The 27,598-nt window shown below is 32.8% G+C and overlaps 1 protein-coding gene across 5 annotated transcripts in view; it reads right to left on the bottom strand.

The window, feature by feature from the left end:
* The window catches only part of LOC140439927 (uncharacterized), a 309,270-nt gene that overhangs the window by 136,083 nt on the left and 145,589 nt on the right, over positions 1-27,598 (bottom strand). The window contains exon 2 of one of the 5 annotated variants that reach the window (XM_072530110.1): positions 18,636-18,709. The exons of the other annotated variants lie outside the window; for them this stretch is intronic. The gene's annotated coding sequence lies outside the window, so the exon portion shown is untranslated. The remainder of the gene's footprint in view (positions 1-18,635; positions 18,710-27,598) is intronic. 5 annotated transcript variants of the gene reach the window in all.

The following is a 27,598-nucleotide window of genomic DNA, read 5'->3' as shown; positions in this document are numbered from 1 at the left end:
TCGATTTCTATCAATCAGAAGAACAGGCAGGATTTCGAGCGGGACACGGAACAAACGACCATTTGCAATGCCTTAAAACTCTAGTTGAAAAGTCTATCGAATATAACAGACCCCTTGCTCTTATCTTTGTCGACTTCCACAAAGCATTTGACACAGTCGAAACAGTTGCTATCTTAAAAGCACTATCAGAATGCAGAATATATCAAAGGTATGCAAATATTATTCGAAATATATACGAAAATGCGACAACAACCGTTAACCTCCATTGCACTGAGAAGATAAAAATTGGCAGAGGGGTGCGGCAGGGAGATACCTTGTCGCCAAAACTATTTATAACAGTCATGGAGTACGCATTTAAAAGGCTAGAGTGGGAATCAAAGGGTATTAGAATCGATGGAAAGATATTCAATCATCTCAGATATGCCGATGATATTGTTCTCATAACAGACAACTTAGGAGAAGCCAGAGTTATGCTACAACAACTACAGCAAGTAACCCAGAAAGTCGGTTTAAAAATAAACTATGGAAAAACAAAAATGATGACCAATCTCGTCCCCAATGAGCTAATAGAAATCAAAAAGTCGCCCATAGAACTTGTAGAAAAATATGTGTATTTGGGTCACGAAATAAGGTTAACGCGAGATAACCAAACATGCGAGCTACTCAAAAGAATAAGTCTGGGTTGGGCTGCATTCGGAAAAATGAGAGACGTATTTAAAACAAATATACCGATCCATTTAAAAAGAAAAGCTTTTAACCAGTGCGTTCTACCAGTCCTCACATACGGAGCAGAAACCTTAACTCTCACAAAAACATCAGCCGAAAAATTGAGAAGGACACAACGAAAGATGGAGAGATCAATGCTTGGAATAAACTTAAGCAATAGAATAAGAAACGAGGAAGTTCGTAGACGAACCGGAGTGGAAGACATTATCGAACATATTACAAAAAAAAATGGAGATGGGCAGGACATGTTGCAAGAATGAAAGACAACAGTTGGACCAAAAAATTGCTTGAGTGGAGACCACGGGCTGACAAGCGAAGCCGAGGAAGACCCCCAAAGCGATGGACCAACGACCTCAAAAAAATCGTGACCAATTGGATACCAGAGGTGCAGAACAGAAGCAGATGGAAAAGTCTAGAGGAGGCCTATGTTCAACAATGGACAACTCATGACTGATTGATGATGATGATGATGACTATTAGACCGCTTTTTTTTTGCTGCTACTAGCATTATTTTAGAGCATTCTATTATTTAATTTATGGATTAAATCCGGATAGTAAATAGATATTCTTCAATTTCTCGGGGAAATAATATTCTAATACACAAAATCCTATTAAATTGTCAAAACCTTCCTTGCATATTCTATTCACTTATGAGGAGCAGCAGCAATATCAGTACCATAATAAGGCGTATAGTTCTGAACTGGCTAATTGTTGGATAATGAGAAGCATGAGTGTAGCAGTTTTAATGTTTTCGGTACTGCTACCTGGTATCGGGGAGCAGAATTATCATTACCGAGTTAATGCATATAGGAATTGTTGCTTGAACTTTATTATTATTAAACAACACTATATTTCCTAGTAAAATAATCATAAATTTACAGTAAGAAAAATTTTTGAACGTTGGTTATGAAAACATCATGTACATACCACCGGGTTCACTATGTCCATATCCAGCAAAATCCTTGTAATAATGATACTGGAAACCAAAGATAAAAATATGCTCCAAGAAACTCTGTGTTATAAAACAGTCGAATAAAATACAGATTCTCGATTCCAATAATCAAAAAATTAATGAACAGCTTACTAAAATAGAAATAACGCCTATTTAAGATGTAATCCATTAACGGCCCAAGGGACAAAGCACTCCTAGCATATGCTAATGATATAGAACTCATAACTCTAATGAGAAACTCTTTCGTCCACAAACTTCAATAAAGTGAAGAGAGCACAAAAAATGTTTGACTTAAAATCAACGAAATAAAAACCAAATAGAAGCGAATCAACAAAAAACCAATCAACCAATTCAATAAATTTAGAAAAAACATTAAAGTCAACAACTACAATTTCGAAAGTATGGAACACTTTAAATATCTTAGATCACTAATCACGGTTAGTAATAATGCCACTAAAGAAATACAGAGCATAATTCATTTTAATACATGGATGTGAGTCATGGAGAATGACTAAAACAAATAAGGAAGCACTCAGAATATTTGAAAGGAAAATAATCAGAAATTTTTATTTAACCCCATTATCATAACTACTATTTAAATGGGAATAAGCCACAATTAGAGGTTAAAGTTAGTTTATTGACGTTTCAATTTCCACTTCGGAAATCATTCTCACTAACGTTTGTATTTTGAGAACGATTTCCGAAGTGGAAATTGAAACGTCAATAAACTAACTTTAAGCTTTAATTGTGGCTTATTCCCATTTAAATAGTAATTACTTTAAAATGCCACAAGAAAATAGCTTCAGAACTCATTATCATATCGCTACAAATCCGTATAGAATAAGAAAACATCCTGAATAAAGAAAGCTCGCATAACGATATTGTTCAGGAAAATAAATCCCTTAAGGTATATCGGACACGGGCATAGACGCCAAGATGTCAAACTTGTAGAACTGGTGTGGAAGGAAGTTAGCACAGAAGAATGCCACTTGGGCATGTCAGTATACAATGGAGAGAAAACATCCAATCATATCTCAAAAAATGAACATTTCATTTGATTGCAGATTCGTGGAAAATCGATCAACTTGGAGATAAGTTGTAGTCAGCGAAGACCTACCCAGTGTTGTAGCGCTACGTATTGATAATGATAAAAAAAAGGAGAAACAGTGACAAAAAGCAACAAAAATGGACTATGGAGCAAAGCTGCTTCAAAATCTTTGATTGGAGAGGATTAAAATGAAAGTATAAGAAATACAATGGATGATTGATGGATTCGAGAAACTTGAGACTTGAGAAAGGCACTCTCCGAAACAGCTGTAGTGATAAGATAGAAATAATTTTGTAGAAGTTTTGCTGTTTTATTTTATTGTTAAACAAAATGGAATTAACATACGACATTATATACGCTAAAATAACTAGACAACTTATATGATACGGACATATAAGGAGAAAGTTTAATGATACAATAATCTACCCAATATTTGTTATGAGTAAAAACGATATGAATAAACAAAATAAAGAAATCCATGGCAAAAGGCAAAAAGAGTAATGATTTAAAAATGAGAGAGGTATCCTGTGGATAACATGTGCTTAATTAGGAACGAATGGAGATGAAGATCAGAAGACGACAAAGAATGTTTTAAATTGATAAATGTATACAATTTTTAGCAATGTATATTTATAGGTCATTATTAGGGCTAACGTGCTAATTTTATGTAAAATAACACTTTTCAAGTTGGATCGGTTACAACACGGTGGAATCAAATACACCCAAAGTTAAAAACTATCGATGTTTATATGAAAGATGAAACCTTATGGCACATGACCGTGCAATCTTGGCACCTATACATTATCACATAATTGTGAACGGTATATTGTACCTAATTACTAATTATTTTATTCTAAGAATAAGTTTAATAATTTACGGGAGATTTAATGTATTTAAAATTTTACAGGATCCGGTATCGTAATAAGAAGTCAAATTTCACTACAACTCCATTAAAACGTGTTAAATTTTACTTTGGATATTCTTTCTGTGAATATAATAAGTAAAAATACAGTAAGTTTCATCTTCTTATTGTGCCGTATTACAATTAAGGTTAGCGATTACTTCTTTAAACGCTTCCCATAAATTATTATAGTTTAAATTTAACTACTTTATGAAACAAGTATTGCAGGAATTGAAAAATTACAAAGATCTCCTGTTTACAGAGTTTCTTTTAATTTTATGTAGTTTATTATAATCCTACCGAAGGGCTTCTACTTTCTTAAACTGTTACACGACTACTCTACTCGATGTTAGTACATTTAGAGACTAAATGTTTAAGTGCATATTCATTTTAACAAAAAATAATAATAAATAAAACGAAAACTAGCCATTTCCAAGCTTATAATAAATACTTTTTTAAGTTTGAAAATAATTAAAGCAAGTAATATAAATAACCACCATAAAATATTTAACTACATTAACCGAGTACCTATTTGTGAAATTTCTCGATGACTAAATTGATTGATATTTAAATAAATTTGAAGTTCCAAAACGTACCTGCTGTAAAATTTAAAAATCTACGACTAATCAAATTATTGGCAACATCGGAGGAGTTTAGTTGTGTACGCAAAGAAATGTAAACGGATCCCAAAAGTGTTTTAACCTATTACGGAGTCCACTTAATCCGACGTGTTGGTCGGAGTCCACATAAAGCGCTACCCAGATAATAATATACACGATGTATATTCGCCTGGAGTTAGTATAATACCGTTTTAGTACGGAGCCCCCATTAACCGCTAGATCTATATATATATATATATATATATATATATATATATATATATATATATATATATATATATATATATATATAATAAAATATTTATTAATATTATTATTTATGTGATATGTTTTGTATTATTTATTAAATGTTCATAATTATATTAGTCTTTTGTATTTCAAAATAATAATCTCAATAAATCACTGTATGACCCAGAACTGTCAATTTTGAAATACGTTTGTGTCATGTCCTCGGTAGTATAGTAGTCAGTATCCCCGCCTGTCACGCGGGAGACCGGGGTTCGATTCCCAGTCGGGGAGGACTTTTTTATTAAAATTATTACAAGGTAAATTAAACATATGCGTAAGTAGAAAAGTTATGTATATTACTGTCATTTTTAAATACTTATGAATATTGCATTTTAATTTGTATTGTATTATATTGAATTATGTTGCACTTTATTGTAGTGTATTTTTTTATGTATATTATTGTCATTTTTAAATACTTAGGAATATTGCATTTTAATTTGTATTGTATTATTATATTGAATTATGTTGCAGTGTATTGTATTGTATTTTTATATTAATAACAAAATAAACAATGAATTTTACTGCAGAGTATGTGTAAAACAATGTTCGCATTCAACTCCTTTCATACATATATGAAAATAAAAATATACATTTTCATCAAAATATTGATTCAATCCTTCATTTACTATACTCCTATTACAGGTCAAATGTTGTTTATTAATTGTTAGTAAGTTGTTATTAATTCTGTTTCTCTTTCTGCTATGTCTTACCTATAGCATTACATATGTAATGATTGTGCAGATTGACTCCCAAATAAATTTGTAACGGCGAATGCGTGTATAGAAGTGTAACTTCCACCGGCAGTCCCACTGGACTGCCACACCCGTTTTTTTTTTGTTTACGTCTTTATATCTTGGATAAACGAACAAGAAAATGTGGCTATCGTTTAGGTCGAACAATTTATTTATACTTTATTAACCTTTGTGTAGTGGCGTCACTGTGTGAGAGACCGGGTAGACTGTTTTTTTGTTTTTTTGATGTTTGTATTAAACATGTTATTGTAAGGAATCGAATGTTTCAGTATCAGTACCTTCATGTACCGTTGTGACTGACGGTTAGTCGTCATGTGACCATTACAGTGTAATAGTGTGGTATAGTAAACGAGCTTTCGGGTATCTCAGACAGGCGCCACTAATATCGTTATAAAAATATTCCGAGGTAAGCTCTTAGATACTTGTACATTTCTCTAATTCTAATTAAAAGATTGTTAGGTTTTAGCAACGGGGAATTACGAGCACGGGCAAGCTTACTTGCAGAAACTTTTAGAAGAAGTAGGACTAGATAATAGTGATATTGAATCAGTGGTATGCGAAGATGAATCAGATGACGAGGAACAGGACATTGAGGAAGTTTTAAATCACGACAGTGAATCAGAACAGGAGATATCAGATGCAGATGAAACAGTTGAGGTTCGTCAGTCTATATAGGTATGTAAAAAAACTAGAATATGTATTAGCAAGTTATGCTAAATTTTTATTGTTTTATAAAGATGAATCAGAGGACGAGGAACAGGACATTGAGGAAGTTATAAATCACGACAGTGAATCAGAACAGGAGATATCAGAAGCAGATGAAACAGTTGAGGTTCGTCAGTCTATATAGGTATGTAACAAAACTAGAACACACTGGAACAACTGTTGGAAAAGAAAAAAGCAAAAAATAGAGATATACACTTGGCATTTGTGGATCTGAGAAAGGCGTATGACTCTGTACCAAGGTCAGAACTATGGGAGGCAATGTACAAATTAGAAATACAGACGGAACTCATAGAAGCTACAAAAGCTCTGTATAAAGAAAATAAAGTGTCCATTAAAATGGGAACAAGAATCATAGGAGACTTCACCACAACAAAAGGGCTCCTGCAGGGTTGTTCCACATCTCCAACCCTATTCAAAATATACTTAGAGAAAGCCTTAACTACATGGAAAAGAAAATGCGGAGGCATGGGAGTACCGGTACGGAACGAATACCTATATACGTTAAGTTTTGCAGACGATCAAGTAGTGATTGCACAAGACCAAGACGACCTCAGCTACATGATGAAGAAACTACAAGAAGAATATACCAAGGCTGGCCTAGATATTAACCTCGCGAAAACAGAGTACCTATCTACAAGTGAAGAAGACATAGATCTACAGATTGATGACAACGTAACAATCAAAGGAAAGGATAAATTCAAATACCTGGGGTTTATAATCACGAAAAAGGCAACAACAGAGGAAGAAATTACACAAAGATTAGGACAAACAAGAACAGCAATCCGACAACTTAACTCAGTATGGTGGGATAGACACCTAAACATGAAGACAAAAACGCAGATTTATAAAACATTAGTGCGAAGTATTATGACATATGGGGCCGAAAATTGGATCATAAACAAGAAAAACAGCAGTAAGATAATAGCATCAGAGATGGAATGCCTGCGAAGATGCTGCAGAGTAACAAGAATGGATAGGAGAAGTAATGACGAAATAAAGCAAAGAACATCAATAGAAACAGACATACTAACATATATAGAACAAAAAAGACTAAAGTGGTATGGACATGTAAGAAGAGCTAGCGACAGCAGATGGATAAAAAGAATAACCGAATGGAGCCCCATAGGAAGGAGGAAAAGAGGACGACCCCGAAAATCCTGGAGGAACGAAGTAGACGACGCCATGAGTAAGAGAGGACTAAACGATGGAGAATGGAACAACAGAGAGAGATGGAAACGGTTGAGCGAGGGAAGGCAGTGAATACTGTAGAATCCCTAAATATATATACAAAACTAGAATATGTATTAGCAAGTTATGCTAAATTTTTATTGTTTTAGGCAAGAACTGTACAACTCGCTGGAAGAAGCATCCTCCAAAGCCAAGAACCACTAAAACAAGACAGAAATCTGTCGGTATTTGGAATTATTTCTTGGATGGCACGATAATTGGTATCATTGTGGAAAATACAAATAAATACATAGCATCCATTCAAGAAAATTATTCGCGAGAGCGAAATGTTAATCTCACCGATGAAATGAAAATCCGTGCTTTTATAGGAGTCTTGTATTTATCTGAGATAGGTCACTGTAATCGTGCCAGCGCAGAATATCTTTGGAGGAGAGATGGTTATGGTATAAAAATGTTTTATCTTATGATGACTCTACAAAGGTTCCCATTTCTTCTTCGTTGCAATAGGTTTGATGATAAGGAAACACTTGCAGAGGGATCAAAAATTGACAAGCTAGCTCCCATTCGTGTCGTAATTACTATTTAAATGGGAATAAGCCACAATTAAAGGTTAAAGTACGTTTATTGACGTTTCAGTTTCCACTTCGGAAATCGTTCTCGAAATCGAAAGTGGAAATTGAAACGTCAATAAACGTACTTTAACCTTTAATTGTGGCTTATTCCCATTTAAATAGTAATTACTTTAAAATGCCACAAGAAAATAGCTTCAGAACATTCGTGTGGTGTTTGACCAGTTCGTAAAACATTGTCAAAATGGTTATAATCACTCAGCATTTGTTACCATTGATGAGATGCTAACTGCTTTTAGAAGGAAATGTTCGTTCCGTCAGTACATTCCCTCAAAACTTAATAAATACGGACTCAAGATATTTGCAGTTTATGATTCAAAAGTATTTTACACTTTAAAAATGGAAGCCTACGTGGGATCCCAACCCGATGGCCCATATATATTTTCTAACAAACCTAGCGATGTGGTTTTAAGATTGTGCAAACACATTTGTGATTCACGCGTTAACTTGACAATGGATAACTGGTTTACATCAGTTCCACTTGTGGAAAAGTTGCTTCGGGATTACAAAATTCCTATTATTGGAACGCTAAGAAAAAATAAAACAGAACTGCCAGTCGAGTTTTCAAACCCCACTAAATGTTCAATCCATACAAGCATGTTTGGCTTTACAGAGGATATCACAATCGTTTCTTATATCCGTCTCTCCTCTATCTTCCTTCGTAAGGATGATTATATCCTAAAGCAACGCAAAAATGTGATTTTAATAACAAGTATGCACCATCAAGATGATATTGACATAAACAGTAATGATAAATCTAAACCAGTAATAGTCACTACTTATAATAATACAAAAGGGGGTGTCCACGTTGTAAATAAATTGTGCACTAGTTACAACTGCTCCCGGAATAGCAGAAGATGGCCCATGGTGATATTCTACACATTATTAAATGTTACAGGAATCAATAATCAGGTGATGTATAAAGCAAACAACGGAGACCCAAATATACGGCGACGACATTTGTTAGGAGATTTAGCAAGCGCATTGGTTTATCCACATTTGAAAAGGAGAGCAGCTCTTAACAATCTTCCGAGGACGCTGAAGCTGAGACTTATGGAAGTAACTCGAAGTGATGCACCGGAAAATCAAGAAATGCCATTACCTGCTGGATGGTGCATCTACTGCGGCTGAATAAAGAATAGAAAAACTCGTTTTTCTTGCTACAAACGAAATACGTGTGTTTAGAGCATATCACAGTTGTATGTCATGTCGCGAATGGCAAATTTCGGAATTCGCGATTGGTCAAACGGCAACAGTAATTGCAGCCAATCGTAATTCCCAAATTTGTTGCTCGACTTCGGAATTATCATTGGTCAAAACGCAACGAAATTGCAGCCAATGGTAATTTCCGAAATTAAGCATTGGCTATCGTGCAGTTCCAATCAAAAAACCGTCAAAAAGACCGTTAATGACGGTTGGAACTTGACCTAGATTTTTATGAATAAATACAGGTGCACGATGGCCAACAAGGTAGATCTGGTCAGGATATGTCCGTAGATCCAGCCTCCTTGGCAAGTCGAGACCCTCTGGTTGATTAAGTTCCTAGAGACTCAAACAAACGTCTTTTATTTTTACCTTATTACCTATTCTCTTACAGGAATTGTTTTGACAAAGTTTCAGAGCGAAACTTTGTCGGTTTGTACTAAACCGCCGCCATTTTTGTTTTATTTTTCAGATAATTTTAACTTAGTAAAATTTCTGATTTATTTCAGCATTTAATTCGTCGCTACTGACTTGGACGAATTATTGCCTTTATTTTATATTTGATGTTTTATTTCTTTCAGGGACTTTGAAGTAGTGTAAGAAATTACTTTTTCAGGTTCGCTAAGTCTCTTGACGGGACTTAGCCGTTTGAACGAGAGTTGTATCCTTATAATACTTTAACATTTCTTTTCTCGATACTTTTTACTTTCTTTAGGTCTTAGCGACTTGTAATATATTTTCAATATTTACTTCGTATTTTTGGACTCTGAAGAAATTCAGATCCAAAAATAACTTAGACATATTTTTATTTTCTTCCTTTCAGGTATATAAAATAACGTAATATTTTCGATACTTTCCAGGATAAAATAACTTGTGATATTTTTACTTTTTCTAGGTCTCAGCGACTTTTCATTCTCGGGGTCCCAACCCTCATTCAGCAAACATCCCAAGTATTTGAATTGCCTGACTTGTTCGATTTCTTCTCCAGAGACATATATCTTTGCGTTGGGGTAATCATTTCTACTTATAATCATTGATTTTGTCTTCTTGATATTTATTTTCAAACCCCGAGCTTCACTTGCAAGAGTTAGATCATTCAAAAGGCACTGAAGATCTTCGATGTTATCTGCCACTATGGCTGTATAATCGGCATACCTGATGTTATTAATAAATATGCCGTTAACTTTAATACCCTTATTAGAGTCTTCCACTGCTTCTGCGAAGGCTTTTTCTACGTATAAATTGAACAGCATTGGAGACAGTATACAACCTTGCCTTACTCCTTTTTTAATGGAGAAATCTTCTGTTTCGTTGGAATTTTGAAGACGTACTTCCTTTTAATAAACTTTATTTGCGTTTTATTAAGGCATTATTCCCTCTAGCTAGTGTCCATAGACAGTATCTATGGCCACTGACCGAGAGCCCTATCCTCTCAGGTCCCAAGCAGCTATGGAAAGAGCGATTGACCAGCCTTCCCTCAATCCCGAGGGTTCAGGTCAGCGACAGTCAGAACTGTAGGTAACTACAATACTTAAAGTATACCGTTTTGTTTTTTGTAGCTATTTGTTGCATTTATGTTGATTTAACATTTTTTAAGTATGTTTATTGTGTTACGTTTGATTATTTTTACTTTATAAGGAAAAATTAATACACATGCCATTTTTTTCAATAACTATTCAAATCATTGTTCTGCTTAGTTTAATAAAGTTTAAATTATTTTTTTTTACTAAAACGTCTTAATATATTTACCTATTCTAAATTCCTACAAAATAAAACAGAAAAATCCTCCATTTCTATTTTTTTGACCCACCTGGTCTGTGACACCGGGGCAACTAAACTTGTAAGAAACTATAGCGCCACTACCCGAAGGTTAAGAAGCTACTACTTATTGTTCTATAATAATAAAATCCGATTTTTCTATATGCAATGTAATTAATTATTAGATGTGAATAAAGAGATCTTTTGCAAATACATACTTGTCATGCTAGTTTCCGTATCGACAACCATAATCTGACAAAGTTAAAGAACATACAGCATAATAATTTCTTACATTGATTCTTTAGCAATAAAAATGTCTAGCAACAAACTGCAACTATTAGATTCTTAAAATCTCTACGTTGTTTCGGCGTTTTTACACGTGGGGTTTTCTTTACAATGTTTTTAAAAAATTTGGGCGTTTTGCCATATTCAATATATCTGTTATCAAATGCTGATCCGACAAAAAACAAAAATAATTGTGAGTTTTAAAAATAATCCCGTCTGTGTTTTTCAAACATTCAATTGTAAAGAGTGATTTTGGTTGGTTTAGTTATTAATTAAGCGAGTTTGAAATGTCTGTTAACTTTAACAAAAACCACAATGCATATTTATCGATATTCTAAAGGAAACTAAAAACTGACATAAATAAAATGAAAGAAAATAGAAAACGGTAGCACTTATAGTAAAGTAAATAAATATATAAAAAGAAACGGCTGATAAATGAAATTCTCCCAACGAATTGTTAAAATTATAAAACATGACCAGTTTAATTAAACTTTTGGTCTCCTTTAATGGGATTGTACCAAACAAAACAAAATAAAGAATACATCTATTACAACACTAAATTCTCAAGAGAAGAGTATCATAAACAATGGAATAGAAATTCAAAATGGAAATGGAAACCAAAAAATAACTAACATAGCTAGCAGACTCCATAAACCTGTTAATACATTTCAAAGAAGTAACTATATAATAGGACATATTACTCATCATCATCTTACAGTGTGTAACGTTCACTATTTAACATAGGTCTCCCTTAGTTGTTTCCAGTACCGATCTTGTAAATTCAGTTTGCTGTAACCCCCTTTATATCATCCGTCCAGTCCGGATACTTTTTGTTTGCAAATATAGTAAATATTCTTTAGAAGTCTGACTGAAAAAGGTCTTGTTAGATGCAGTTCATTTCCGACCACCCACCAACCAAACGGCATTTTGTTATTTAAAAACCTTCCCATACATAGGTCAACTCTGGCTATCCTTTTCATTTTTCGATAGAAGAGTTGTGAAGATCCGTTTTCGCCAGTTGCGGAAGAAGCTGCAATTTGTGATTTGTGTCACCGCATCTGTTGGTTTAATTTCCCGATTTAATTTGGTAAGTTAAAATGCATTTATTTCTTAATAGGTCCTCTTTATTTTACTTACTTTCATCTTTCACACTTTTACTTTATTCTTCGCCTCTTCGTCGATCCGCATCTCATTATAATGCAGTACCTTCAGCAAAATTCCAGTACCTTCCACTGTACCACTTTTTTACCTTATTTCTCTCGACTAATATATTCGAAACAATACAGCCTTGATTAAACATACAAGTTTAAAAAGTTAACATTAAATCTAAAAAGTTTGTTTATTGGCTTTCTAGTTATTAACTCTTCTTATAAAAGCTTAAGTTTAGCTTTTTAAATATCTTTAATAAGCTAAAGTTTAGAATACCGTTGGAGAAAATATAATTGCGACGCTGAATCAACTGTCACATTTAATTTTATGACAGAAATAACCTCGAAGCGGTAATAATTTACTGAATGTTATTTAAAAAATTTAGGAGAATAAATTGCTGTACTTGAAAGCAATGTATGTATCAGGGGGAAGTGCTACACCTGTCTCAAATCATAAATTTCAAATAAGCGATTTGCCGTGAAAATTTGGTTTATATAACGGCGAAATGAAATGGTTTTCAAAAATTTCAAAATTGTCAACTTCTACAACGTGCTTTGGTTATAGTTAAATTGCTCGTAATTATATAAAGGAAAATCAACAACAAATCGTGTTGGGGGCATAAGAATATATGCATTTTTACTAGCATAAAACATCAAACAGTGATGAATACACTCATGAAAATTGGACTTAATACAAAGGAGCTCCAGGTTATTCAAAATCTATATTGGAATTAATCCGCAAAGCCGATTATCAATAAATCACCGTAAACTCAACAAATATAAATAACACAAGGTGTGCACCAAGGCTGTATTATATCCCCTCTACCATTCAATGTTTATGTATACAATATATTCCACGATTACATTGTTATATTCGCAGATTAATTAAAAGAGAAGAGCTTAAATGATGTCGACAGAATAGAAAATGTATTGCGACCTAAGAGTCAATATGGTATAACAAAGTTTATGATCATTATCAGACAACAACATAAACAGGATCAAATATTAGTAGATACTAAACCTTTGTGAAGAATTGAAAATTTCAAATACCATGGATGCACTATAAATAAATACACTGAGCGTTATTAAAAAAAGGCCACCTAGAATTTGATGGGAATTTTTTAATAATTTTAAGTTTATGCAATTTATTCTATTGTGAATAAACTCCCACAACGCAAAAACACTTTTAGGCACCGCCACTGGGTGCCGATAGGTCAATTAAGGGTAATAAGTTCGCAAAATTGATATCAGTTTTACGACTTCCGAGAATGCACGTGTTGTTTGTAAGTTGTTTTTCTTGGAATATGGCTGTTCTGTTTTTCAAAAATCTTTCATTAGTGTACAGTGGTCCAAAGGGTGAACTTGTGCAACATTTAAATTTAAAACTATGGCTGAGAGATTTGCTAGATCTGTTCAAATTGCTACTTGGGTTGATAATGGAATGAGTCAAAGACAAGTGGTGGAGTCAGTCGTTGTATAGTCCAAAAAACATACCAACGATTCGTAGAGACTGGATCTCACAAACGACGACCAGGATCAGGCGCGAGAAGAATCACGACGGCCAGAGAAGACCGTTCTTTACAACTAACTTCTTTGCAAAATCGGTTCTTTACGGCTAGAGCAATCCAAACTGAAAACGGCAAATGCTCACGGGTGGGCATTTAGCACTGTTACAGTGAGAAGAAGGTTGAGGGAATGCGGTCTAAGGTCTCGCTGCCCAGTAACAGGACCTTAATTAACAGCAGCACATCGACAACGCCGACTTGAGTTTGCTAGAGACCACGAGCATTAGTCGATAGATAATTGGAAATTTTTTTTGTTTAGTGATGAGGCCAGGATGATTTTATGTCTCAGATGGTCGCATCAAAACGTACAGAAGACATGGGGAACAAAATGCTGCTTGTCCTGTTGTTTTTAGAGGTGGCTCTGTAATGTTTAGGCAGGAATTTCATTCTAAGGCCGTACTGAACCTATTTTTATTAGACACAAATAAAAATGTTAATTCCCATAACTGTTTTTAACTCATTTATACATATACTTGCAATTATAATGCAGTTGTAATAACAATGCCCAGTGATCTAGTTATAGGACGAATCAAAATTCAAAAATGCAAAGATATAAAACAATTTCATGAATATTTCCATATTAAGAACAATATTACTAATAATTATGTATAAGTAAAATTTTGCAATTTGAAAAAAATAATAATTTGGGCATTAATGGGTTAACTCAAAACGGTAAAAGCAATAGTTTGGTCTGTAAATATGCTCCAATAAACATGATAAATTACTCTGACGAAAACTGGAAAATTTTTACTTTTGTTGATTATTTCTGAAGACCTTGCAAGTGGGTTAAATTTAGATGCGGCACATTTTCATCGTGAAGTTCAAGGATTATTCATAAGTTTTCGTATAAATTTTAAAAATTATGTAAGTGTATTACTCATCTCATGTCGGATCAATATAAACAGCTTTTCATTAAATAGCGAATGTTTTACGACTTTTTGTTATTTTTCTTTTATAAACGCGGATCCATTTTAACGTTGAAACATTTATTTTTGCTGGCTCTATTATTTGTTTTTGTAAAAACGAAGTTTAAATTTTGTTCAATATATCCAGAATATTTGAAGAAAATTGTACTATTCGAACATACGGAGAATTAAAAAATCATAGTTAACCCTGGTCCGGTACGTAAAACGCATTAATTCACTGTTTTATTTTACTTTACACATCTAAAATCCTTAACAAATAAAAACACATTTTATTACAGAATCATATACGGAATTATTTCATCCTAATTTTCTTCAGAGTTCCTTTGTTAATGAAGATTGATGTTAGAGAAATAGATGATTTTTGGATTGAAAAATGTGTTGTTGCGATTTTAGCAAAAAAAATGTATGTATCTATCAAAAAATTGTACTTCCTTAAATTTCTATAGCCTCAAAGACAATTTTTTTTATTTTGCTCTCGAATTTAAAGATGTATCTATTGGTTCATTGATATTTTAAGGGATAATGCAAGGTTAAATATCAAAAACAAAGTAAAGCAAAAAAAATAAACAAAACTCAATGTTTGACATCTCCTTTAACTTGATAAGCATCCATTTCTGTATCTTTCTTTATCTAAGCATCGGTTAATATTTTCCCAAAGACATTGACCTGTGTCTTACATCACAACCAAGACTTTTGCGTCCACCATTTTATATTCTCAATTATACTGAACATGTAGCTACTGTCTGCAGTCGCTACATGCTCAGTATAATTGAGAATATTGTTACGATAATAAATATTATGGCGTATAAAACTGTAAATATATTATGACTAATTCTTTTTTATTCTAGTTATTTCGGCGCTCAGACCTGTTTACCTGCCGGCAGGAATTTCTCGTCCCTTCGCCGAAAGACCAGTCCATGAGTCACCTTGTCGTCTAATGGGTCATCGATTCATCAACAGATCCTTCTAGATAACGGCATTTTATATATATAAATGGGACATTTTATTTAGGGAAACAGTTAGTTTTTGAAGATCGCGCCGCGCTTAAAATGTAACGCACGTATTATAATGAATTATTAAGTGTAAGATAAATTAGTATTAAAGACTTTAATAAATTTGTGAGTGTTATAAATAGAACCTTCAGTAATAAATAAAAACAATAAATTAGAATAATAAAAACATAACAATATATATATTTCAAATTTATAAATAATTTGAAAGGTAAGCATTATCATGTGTTATGTGTTCAGTCGAGGTCAATATAGCTATTGATATAATTGAGACAGGAACTGCAAGTGGATATCTTTGATAGTGGTATTTTATCGCTAGTCTAATTTTTCAATTAGTTAATCGTTCTCGTTAATACTGAGCACAAACATCAAAATCGTGGGTTAAACAGGAACATCGGAAAGGACAGAAAGGGTGAAAATCTGTACTTTTCATTGACGAGTGTAGTTTTATTGTGAAACGCATTCTCATAAAATGCCTGTGGAAGTTTGGACCAATCCATTAGTGCCAAAGTATCTCCGACCTATGTAATAAATGTATCCATTTCTGTTCTACCCCGCGTTAGAATTATTTTTGATGAATACACAAACTTATCGATTTTGAATAGGAATATGAGCAATATGATTTATAGAGAGGATTATCATTAATATTATTTCAAATTTTTACGGCGATATCGTTTAGGACTTCCTTTTCTTTGACGATAATGAAGATTTCGTACTATTTGAGAAAACCCAACTATTTTTCATGAGTCAATACGTCTTTTGAGTTCCAATCTCAACTGCATTGTATTTTTGGGATCTATTTAGACGCATAGGAACCACACTCTGAAACTCTTCAGCATCTACCGTCTTAAGTTTGGATGCACATTAAAGATGTCGCAATTGTGTCAATTAATTACGGAGAAAACTTGACAGTCTGTAATAATATGTTTCATCCAGAGTTTGACGATACACTGCTCATATTTCGGTTCGGATTCTTTTGTAATTAAAAACTTATGTGTAGCACTGGTATGACCTAATCTAAGGCGGATTATTGTCACTTGGTGTCTTCTTTTGGTGGGGAAACATCTCCAAGGTTTAATGTTAGATTTAATATTCCGAAAATTGGATACTGAAAATTGTCACCGATCTTGTCACTCACTTACGATCCGTGATTTGGTAACTCTTGGAACATCATTAATTATTACAAATTTCACGATCATAGAGTCAGCTGAGGTGACGGTTTCACGTGCACACTTATCTTCTTCTTCATTACCTCGAATTCCAATAAGTGATGGGATCCAAATAAAGATTATCTCCTTATTAAAATTTTGTATATCTATCAGATTTTGTTTGATTTTTCCTAAAATGTGATCCTCTAGGTATATTTTTCATATGGATTGTAATGAGTTAAATGAATCAGTCAAAATGATGTATTTCTGTTGTGGTAGAGATATAAAGATATAATATACGTGAGTGCCTGTATATGGCATAAAACTCTGCATTAAGAATACTGTAGCGTATTGGCAACTTATAATTTTGGCACATATTGGAAGATATAACTGCTGCTCCCACGCCATCTGTTGATTTTGAAGCATCTGAATATATTTGAGAGAAATTTGTACAGTTTAATAATAGGTTTTGAAGTGATTACTATTTAAATGGGAATAAGCCACAATTAAAGGTTAAAGAACGTTTATTGACGTTTCAATTTCCACTTCGGAAATCGTTCTCAAAATACAAACATTAGTAAATTAAACAAATTTTGTTTTTTTTTTGTTACTTGGTGAAAAAATTCTTCTAATAATTTAATTTTATCTGACTCATTTATATTGACAATTCAGACTTACATTATACATTTTAAAGTAGACGACTTTAAAATGATATTGCCAATATTGTTGAGTTGCGTTCCTGGGACGACTTTACTTATAAAATAGTTCCTTCGATTACATGAAATCAACTTTAATTGAGAATATCCGTCAGACAAGATCATAGCATGTAATTCGTCTTTAAAAAGACAAACACATGCCATGATGACAGTAAAATTCTCCTGTTAGTGACTTCATAGTAAATCATGAGGGAAAAACCAGGAAAAAACCTCATAATACTATCCCGATATGGTAAGTATTTGGTCTTACATTTAGTTTACTCTTTAGATTTTCGAAGTGGAAATTGAAACGCCAATAAACTTACTTTAACCTTTAATTGTGGCTTATTCCCATTTAAATAGTAATTACTTTAAAATGCCACAAGAAAATAGCTTCCAAACAATATTAAGTTTTGCAGATTTTGATGTATTATATTTTGAAGATAGTTATTATTTTAGGCACTCCGCATTATAATGGTGCAGCAGGTTCAGAACTAACGGGAAAGCAAGGAGGTAAGGTGGCGTTAAGTGATGAAAGATCCATTTTTGATTTGGCGAGAGAAAGGTTCGTGTAGACGTGATTTAGTGGAGAAAAATGTTGATAATCGATTAAAGTGATCATATTTGAAGGTGTCGTTGTTAGGATTTGCATTTGATTTGTGGATCTCATATCTTTAATGAGTTAATATATATTTGTTGGATCTTGTGTAATTCATTACGTTGGACGTTATCGAAGTTTTTATTTATTTTTATTGTTTAGACTTAATATAGAAAAATCGGTAAATTTTTCCAAATGATGATTTTTGTTCAATATTCAGATTTTCAAAAGTAGAAAATAAAAAATATATATAAATCAAACACTGGAAAAGTCAATAGTAACGATATTTCAATCCTTAGAACGGTAGAATGGAAATATATTGCTTGCATAACGTAAACACTTAAAAACAAATATTTAACAGTTTATATATAAAAAAAAAACAAGTAAAACTTAGTTTAAGTCCAAATGTGGACTGTTTAGAATAGCTGAGATAAGAAAATAGAATAAAAAAGTAAGAATCTAATTTTACCTGTAAGTACTGCCCTGTTGTGATAAATCACATGTTAAGAAGAAAGTAGAAAATACCCCCATGACGATACGTACCTGAAATAAAAACATAAATGAAATAAAAAATAGGGATAAATATTAAAAATATATAATTAAATAAATTATAAAAAATAAACATTATTTATATATATATATATATATATATATATATATATATATATATATGTAAATACTTTTTTCTTTTTGGGTGTGGTAGTCAATAAAAACAGAGCTTTGCTAAGGCGTACTATTTATTCTGAATCCAAGCTTTCGGTGGTTTTTTGCCACCTTTATCAAGGTCTACAAAGAAAATTACTAGGTTGTAACAATTTGAATGGTGCCAAAAAAAGGCCATAAAAAACTATAAAAAACTTACCCGAATGTAAGATTCGTGGCATAAACAACAACGTTAAATAACATGATAATACTGAAGTTGCAACTAAACTTAAAAAAGTTATTGTTAAAAAAACACTTTAAAAATTAATAAATACGTTAAAAGAAGGACGACATGTTAAAACAGTCGTCGCTGCAGGCTTGATTTCAGTCACATTTCACGAGCAGAAAGAGAAAGTGGGTGGACAATTATTGTTTAAATAGTTAGGAGAAAATACAAAAAACAACTTTGAAAATAACGTCTCACAAAATACTGTTTATGAATTTTGAGTACTACCAACTGTATTACCAACTTAAAAATAAGCGGGAAATTAAAAATGTTATTTATAAAATAAGCAATCGAAAGAAAATAGTATTTTAGTAAATAGGTTTAGAAAAAATAATAACTCAAACAAAACAAAACTAAATTAGTAACTGAAGTTTGATCACAAGTATTCAAATAATACTGAAATTTTAAAAAAAGAAAAGAAACAAAAAAAACTCTGAGATGCAAAATAGCTCAGTCAAAAGTCAATATAAAATTGTAAATTTTGCTAAGATTCTGGATCTCAGATCTCTTATTAAGATTGTTATTATCACTCTTGCTGATATGTACCATATCTAAGAAAGTTCTCTTAAATTTATTTTTCTCTCTGGCTAATATTTTTACATTGTTGAAATCTATCTTATGGTCTAGATCGATAGTATGCTCTGCCAAAGCACAAGTAGGTTTGTTTAATCTACAATCACTCTTATGAGAAATAATACGGCTAGACAGATTCCTTCCAGTTTCACCAATGTGCGTGGATGGACATTCAGTACATTGAATGCAATAAACAACATCTGTAGTCTCTAGAGTGGTTAGGGGTTGTTTTATTTTGCTATACAGCTGACGTATGGTTTTGATGTTCTTGTTAGCTATTTTGATATTCTTAGTCTTTAAAAATCTTAGTGAGTTCAACGGTTAGTTTTGGAATATATGGAAGGGCATAAAAATACACACTTGTTGGAGCAGAATTATTTTGTGCTGAGGGCACTGATTGTGACATAGTAAGTCTGTTGTTTCTATTAACAAAGGGAACATTAAAAATTAATTTATTAATCAGTCTTAGAGGATATGAATTTTCAACAAAAATATTACGTAAGAGGTTGAGATCATGTCGGAGATAATCCGGATGAGATAACCTGGATTATCTGCGTCCCATACACCAAAATAAATCGGATTAAATTCTGGGCTACGTGGTGGCTATAATGTATAATGAATGTATTCTTTTAGATACATATCCAAATCTTATGGCATATTATGGAACTACATCTTATTTGTATCAGAGGTTAAATCACGTATTAAACTGGGATGTATCTCGTTCATTGAATTCTGAGGTTACTAACAAGTATACCTTTTCTTTGTAAAAATAATGTATCTTTAATATTTTTTAACACAAATAGAGCTAATTTAAAGAACAAAAAAGTTAAGCGCAAATTTATGCCGTACATGTGGCATATGGCGCCCTCTACAAGTTACATTAAAGTATATATAAAATTATAATTTATCCTACTCAAAAGCAACCAATTGTAAATTTTTGTCCAAAAATATTTACAAACGTAAAAGTTATAGCGAAAAATAAAATTTTAAATTTCCACTTCAACATCCTGTATCTTTCTTAATATCAACATTTTATAAAGCAAGTTGGCTTAAATCGTAATATTTTAAAGTGCAAAATCTACGGTTTTAACAAAAAAACACAACAATGATAAAATTTTATAAAAAATTAAATTTTTTTTTATTTCTTTTAGTAAATAATCTGCTAGTCTATTTTAATTGTGTTATACAGTTATATTTTAGTAGGTACATTAAATATACAGTGTGTATTTTAACATGGAACGAGATCATTTAGTTTTGCGTGGCGTGAATAACTCCGTCGACTTTCTTCAAGGTGGCACTTGCTAAGCGCAAAAAATCTTCAAAAGTGTCATGGCAGCATTTTTCAAATTGGGAGGTCCTGTCGAACCACATTCTGGACGAACTTTAACTGCAACACACGATTCATTTTAAATTTTAACAACGAGATAAACTACAATAGTTAGAATCCATGTACCTATCGGTTTTCGAGTTGCAGGGTGCGCATCACGTACACATAGGACGGTCTCCACAGTTGTAGATAAATGGCGCTGCATGAGTGTGGTGAATAATATCAAAATTGAGATGTGGTATATTATGACAAGGCAGAAAGAGAAACTCATGAAAAACTGCGAAAGCGCTCTAAAACTAAAGTGGTGATGGACTCGATATAATGAAATGGAAGATGGAACAAATATATTAAACGTTAAAGACCATATATTATAAAGAGGTTGATCGTAAATGGAACGATGATATTAGGCAATCTGTAGTTTAAATGTGCGCAAATTACAACGGAGCACATTGGATAAATAGGAACCAAAGACAGAGGCCTATAATATTCATAAACCGAATAGATAATGTGCATACATAGATAACTTCTTAGCTTCTCTTTTTAAAAGCTCCCTAACCAAAGTTAGTGTCATAGAATACAAACTAACACATAACTTGTCTTTTTATTTAGCAATCCATTAATTTTATGACATGCATATATTACTTAGTTTAAGCGCTTTCAAAATAAACATGAAACTTATTACGAAAACTAAACAGTGCTATGTATATATTACTGACCATGAATTAAATACAGATTTGTGTGTAGATTTACTGAAAATTCATGAAAAAAACTTTTTTTTTTAATTTTTCAGTTTCTAGTCGTTTTTCTTTAGTTATGTATTATGCCCATTTTTATTAAATTTAAATACTTTATTTGTACTGCTTTTATATTCTCAAAAATATTGCAAAGATCTATGAGCCTCTTTCTTAGGCATAACACCTAATATACGGGTGGTATATTAGGTGTTTATAGTCTAGCTGAGATTGTTGTTTTGACTTGCACGTATAATCTTTCCCCTAGTCTTCAGTTCCCCACACTTTTTCAGTTTTCGTTATTCCTTTTGTCTGTGGTCGTGGAAAACGTTTGGCAAAAATAAAAAGGATATTACACAAAAAATACTACCATAGTTGGAACTGTGCGAAAAAATAAAATAAAAAATTCCTTCATTCCTGGTTACACAAAAAGACCTCGAAACAACAGCACGATCGATTTTTAATGCCGTCAAGGAATGGAAATTTTCTTAGATAAAGTAATTTTTATTTTCTAAAAAAAAAAAGCTGTGTAAAATAGTAGCACAAGCGGTTTAAAAGAAAAAAGAAGACAAGGACTCTTTTTATAAACTGGGTCTTGTCATTGGTTTATTTTCTTTTACTTAGCTAGATGGTGCAAAATTAGATACCTAATTTTATGCAGGATACGAAAATTACGCGCCAACAACTAAATTATGCCCAACTAACATAATTTATTATACGCCGATTGGAACACTGCTGTAGCGCCAATGTGTGGTCGGCATCAATGGCAACACCAGTATTGGCGCCAATCCCTTTGATGTCTACGCGAAAACCGACAGACCACGAAAAACTTCCAACGTTGTCAGTAAGTCATAAAAACGTTGGCGCCAACATTGGCCCCCATGTGTGGAGCCGACGTAAGCCACTAAGATACGCACATCAACTGTGATTAGTGTGATTCAGTATTGCTCTGAATATCCAGCGGTAAAGTTCATTTGGGGTCTGTGTGGCACCACGACGCTAATAGTGTTTTATTTCTGAAATGGCAGGTTCTTCCAAAAGAGTGTATTTCAGAGAGCCTAATTTTGATGAAAGTACAAGGCGGTGGTATGAATTAAAAAGCGAGTTTAGTGATTATGAGGACTACAACCTCCAAGATTTTTCTGCTGTTCCGGCCAAACCAGATTTGAATATTAGAACTAAAAAACACAATCTGATAAAAGTTCTTCCGGGGTTGAAGCGACCTGCAAAATGTGGTAATGTCTCTGATCCTTTAAAATATGGATATGGAAAACAAAAAAATAAAACGAAATAGATATTCACAGAGGATATGGAAAACGAAATAATTCTACGGGCAAATGCAAAGATATTGTTATTTCAAGATAAATTTAGCAATTCTGATAGAATTGAGGGAAATAACAAAGAAAGAATTTAGAGCATTTCTCGCTATCTTGTATTACTCTCCAATTTTCAAGACAAATGATGAAGACTTGCAAGAAATATTTGCAACAGATGGAACAGGACGAGACATATTCAGATCCATTATGTCTTTGAAAAGAGTATATGTGTTGCTAGCATGTCTAAGGTTTGTTGACTGAATAGTTAGTGTAAATATTTTATTGCTTTTGTTTTAGGTTTGATAATGCAGATGATCGAGAAGAACGTAAAAATAATGATCGAATTGCAGCAGTGTCTTGGTTATTTGGGCGTTTTGTAAAAAATTGCCAAGACTGCTATTCTGTGGGAGAATTGTGTTGTATCGATGAAATGCTGATAGAATTTCGTGTAGATGTAGATTCAGCATGTACATACCTAATAAACCTCGGAAATATGGAATGAATTATGGCCCTAACAGACGCAAGTACCTACTATTTCTATAATGGCTGTATTTACTATGGTAAGGATAGTGATGGTTTTTCTCTAACCAATAAGGAGAGATATTTCATGAAACCAACACAAGCGGTGTTGAGACTGTGTCATCCAATTGCTAATTCACACTGAAATGTCACAACAGACAATTGGTTTTCATCCACAGAAGTCATGAATACATTAAAAAAAAACGGAGACTTAGCTATGTTGGCACGCTCAAGCGAAACATAAAGGAAATACCTATGCAGTTCCTTCCAAGTCGGAGCCGAGCTGAAGGATCTTCCATTTATGGTTTTACAAATGACTACACTATAATTTCCTACGTTCAAAAAAAGGGAAGGCAGTTGTGTTAATATCATCAATGCACACTTACCGAATGCGAGGACATAGAATTTGGTAAACCCGAAATCATTTGCTTCTATAATCCAAAAAAACGGTGTGGCTGCACTAGATTAAAAATGTACCACGTATTCTACTAACCGGCGGACTAGGCGATGGCCAATGACTATTTTTTTACAATATTGAATATTGCAGGTGTCAATGCACACATTTTACATGGATGTTATAAAACAAGCAAGCCATAGAGAGAAAAGCCTTTTACAAAATTCTTGCAAGACAAGTTGCAGAACCATATCTCAATATAAGACTATAATTTTCGATTACCTAGGGAGCTTCGCATGGGTATCAGTAGAATACTAAAGAAAGCTTTACTTGAGACAGAGAGTGGATAAAAAATCAAAACCATAAACGAAAAAGATGTGGTATCTGTGATCGAAAGAATGACAAAAAAAAAACAAAACTGTCGTGAAGCAAATGTTCCCGATACATGTGCGGCGACTGCAGGGCATATGTTTGCAAGAATTGCGTTTAGAAAAATGTTACTTGTAAATAGTTTAAAGTTTTGTTCATAATAATATATTTTAATTAGAGAGTTTGTATATTTTAGTTTCTTGTTCTTTATAAGAAACGAAAAAATCAAGAAAGAAATGGTGATTTTATTTTTTATATTTCTTTTGTAACAAATTATGTTCTGCTGTCAGAAAACCTTGAAAAATAAGTTATGTTGCATTTTTTTAGCATTATAAATGAAAGATAAATAGAAGATAGGCTTACATGGTTTTATTCCAGCTTAAATGATTACAAATTATAATGCAATAATGATAAATGTCTTTATGAATTTCACAAAAAACTCAAAAAAATGGGGTCCGATAGACCCCAGGACGCAGTTAACGGCAGAATAAACCACAACGCCAGTTAAGGGCTAAAAAAGATACGAAAAAGTCATAAATCTGCTAAAATTAGTTCCCAAGAAAAAACAGGGAGCAGATGATAATTTTTTCTTTTATACATTATACAAGACATATATTCAATCTGTATTGGACTATAGTTGTACATCATCTAAAACAAATCTAATAACTATCAATCGTATACAAGGCCCTAAAATTTTGTGTGGGTCTAATGATGTCATCGTCGAACCAAGCAGTCCGTGCAGAAATGCAAGCACCTTCATTTTATACATTTAATATGAGTATAATCCAAAAAGTACTATATTAATTAATACTTGTAACCTTATGTGCTTCCAGGTACTTAGTAAACACAGATTTTAGTGGTACTTCTTTATTGCTATTAAAACATTGGTGGAAAATAATGAGTTAATCACAGACATATCCAGGTCACGAAAAAATATTGTGTAACACAAATGGAATCGTGCAGTCTCATAGACAAAAATGAAACTAAATATTATATTTGTAGGTTAAAAAGAGTAGGTAAGAGAGTAATTGTGAAAATCACGTAATAATTATTTACTTAATCCCTTCAGGAATGAATTAAGTCAAGTCTTAAGGGATTATCCGTTTACACTAGCCCAAGATAGCAAACAGCCGATAAGTGCGTAGATGAACGAAAAAGAAGTACAAGACGGAGATGCACGTCTTTAACAAATTCATTGTTCCCCAGTCTTGTCCAAAAGTTTGTTATAACTGTTTTATTTATATACAGAATATAAGAATACAATTTCTGATTACTCATTAGTGTAGTTATTGAATTGTCTTTTATTCCAATCTTTTATTCAAGTCACGGATTTTCTAATGTAAATATTCCTGATGTAAATACAAATATTAAATTGCATTACGTGATACAAAGTTTTGAACTTTTTAACCGGTTTTGTCCTTGTCTCGATAAATTGCACTTCGTAATCGCACTTAATCATAGGAGCATAGACCGTTTTTTCCAGTAATTTTTTTATAGTTGAAAGACTCAAACTTTAAAATTCGATTGGAATAATAATTATTCAGTGGTCCCTAAATAAATAGCTTAGCATTGCAGCAACACGTTCCTGCACTTTCCTATTAACACTTGGTAAGTTTGGTTCAGGCGTATTACCCAAAGAGTGGTTAACGTCGATTTTTATTTGTCTCCCCAAAAAGAAAAACTCAAGAGAATGCAGCGATTACCACACCATTAGCTTGATGTCTCATGTGCTAAAGTTACTACTAAAAGTCATCCATAACCGAATATATCACAAACTGGACATAGACGTTAATGATACACAATTTGGCTTTCGCAAAGGCCTAGGAACGCGTGAAGCTCTTTTTTCACTTAATATACTGATACAAAGATGCCTAGAAGTCAATCAAGATATATATATATATATATATATATATATATATATATATATATATATATATATATATATATATATATATATATATATATATATATATATATATATATATATATATATATATATATATATATATATATATATATATACGCATGTTTTATTGACTACAATAAAGCATTTGATAAAGTACGACATAAACAATTAATGAATGTCCTGAAATCAAGTGAAGTGAAGAAGATTGACTACAACGACCTCAGGATCATATCAAATTTATACCATAAACAGCGAGCAAAAGTACGTGTTAACGAACAGCTGTCAGAATAAATTGAAATTAGATGTAGAGTGAGACAGGGATGCGTATTGTCGCCATTTCTTTTTAATGACTACTCCGAAGAGATCCTGAAAAACGCTCTTGAGGGTGAAACAGCTGGAATAAAGGTAAATTGAGTTCCCATTAACAACATTAGATATGCGGACGACACTGTGACCTTAGCCGAAAATATTGAAGATCTTCAGAGACTGGTGAGCAGAATAGCGGAGTATGGAAAAGAGTATGGTCTAACAATGAATGTCAAGAAGACGAAATTTATAAGAATATCGAAAACTCGAAGAAATAACGAGAATCTTCTAATCAACGGAACCAACGTTGAACAAGTGGACAAATATGCATATCTGGGAACAATGATTGACTCCACAAATGATTACATTCAGGAGATCAAAATCAGAATAGAAAAGGCTAGAGCAAATTTCAACAAAATGAAAAGAGTGCTATGTACAAGGGATTTAAAATTGGAACTAAGAGTTAGGTTGGCGAGGTGCTATGTTTTTTCGACTTTATTTTATGAAATGGAATCTTGGACCTTGAATGCGACATTAATGAAAAAACTGGAATCATTCGAGCTGTGGGTGTATAGAAGAATTCTGAAAATATCGTGGACAGAACACGTCACAAACAAAGAGGTTCTGAGAAGGATAAATAAAGAAATAGAAATTTTAAATACAATTAAAACAAGAAAATTGGAATATCTCGGACATATTACACGTGGAGAGAAATACACCTTGCTCCAACTGATTATGCAGGGAAAGATAAGCATAGGGAGGCGTAGAATGTCATGGCTGCGCAACCTGTGAGAGTGGTACGGATGTACATCAAATGAACTTTTCAGAGCAGCCGTCTCAAAAGTCCGAATAGCTGACCTCCGCCGCGGGGATGGCACTTGAAGAAGAAGAAGAAGTTTGGTTAACTAACACCTTGGTTAGTAAACAAAAAATACGCATAAGGGACATTACTTATGGGACAAAAGTATGAACTTTTACATTCGTAAATGTGCATAGAATAAGAAAACACAGATAGCTATGATAAGTAAAGTGCTAACTATAAAATTAAAGGATAAGAAGATAA

Source organism: Diabrotica undecimpunctata, chromosome 4, assembly GCF_040954645.1.
Source record: "Diabrotica undecimpunctata isolate CICGRU chromosome 4, icDiaUnde3, whole genome shotgun sequence".
Classification (NCBI taxonomy): domain Eukaryota; kingdom Metazoa; phylum Arthropoda; class Insecta; order Coleoptera; family Chrysomelidae; genus Diabrotica; species Diabrotica undecimpunctata.
This window is presented reverse-complemented; position numbering and strand designations above follow the sequence as displayed.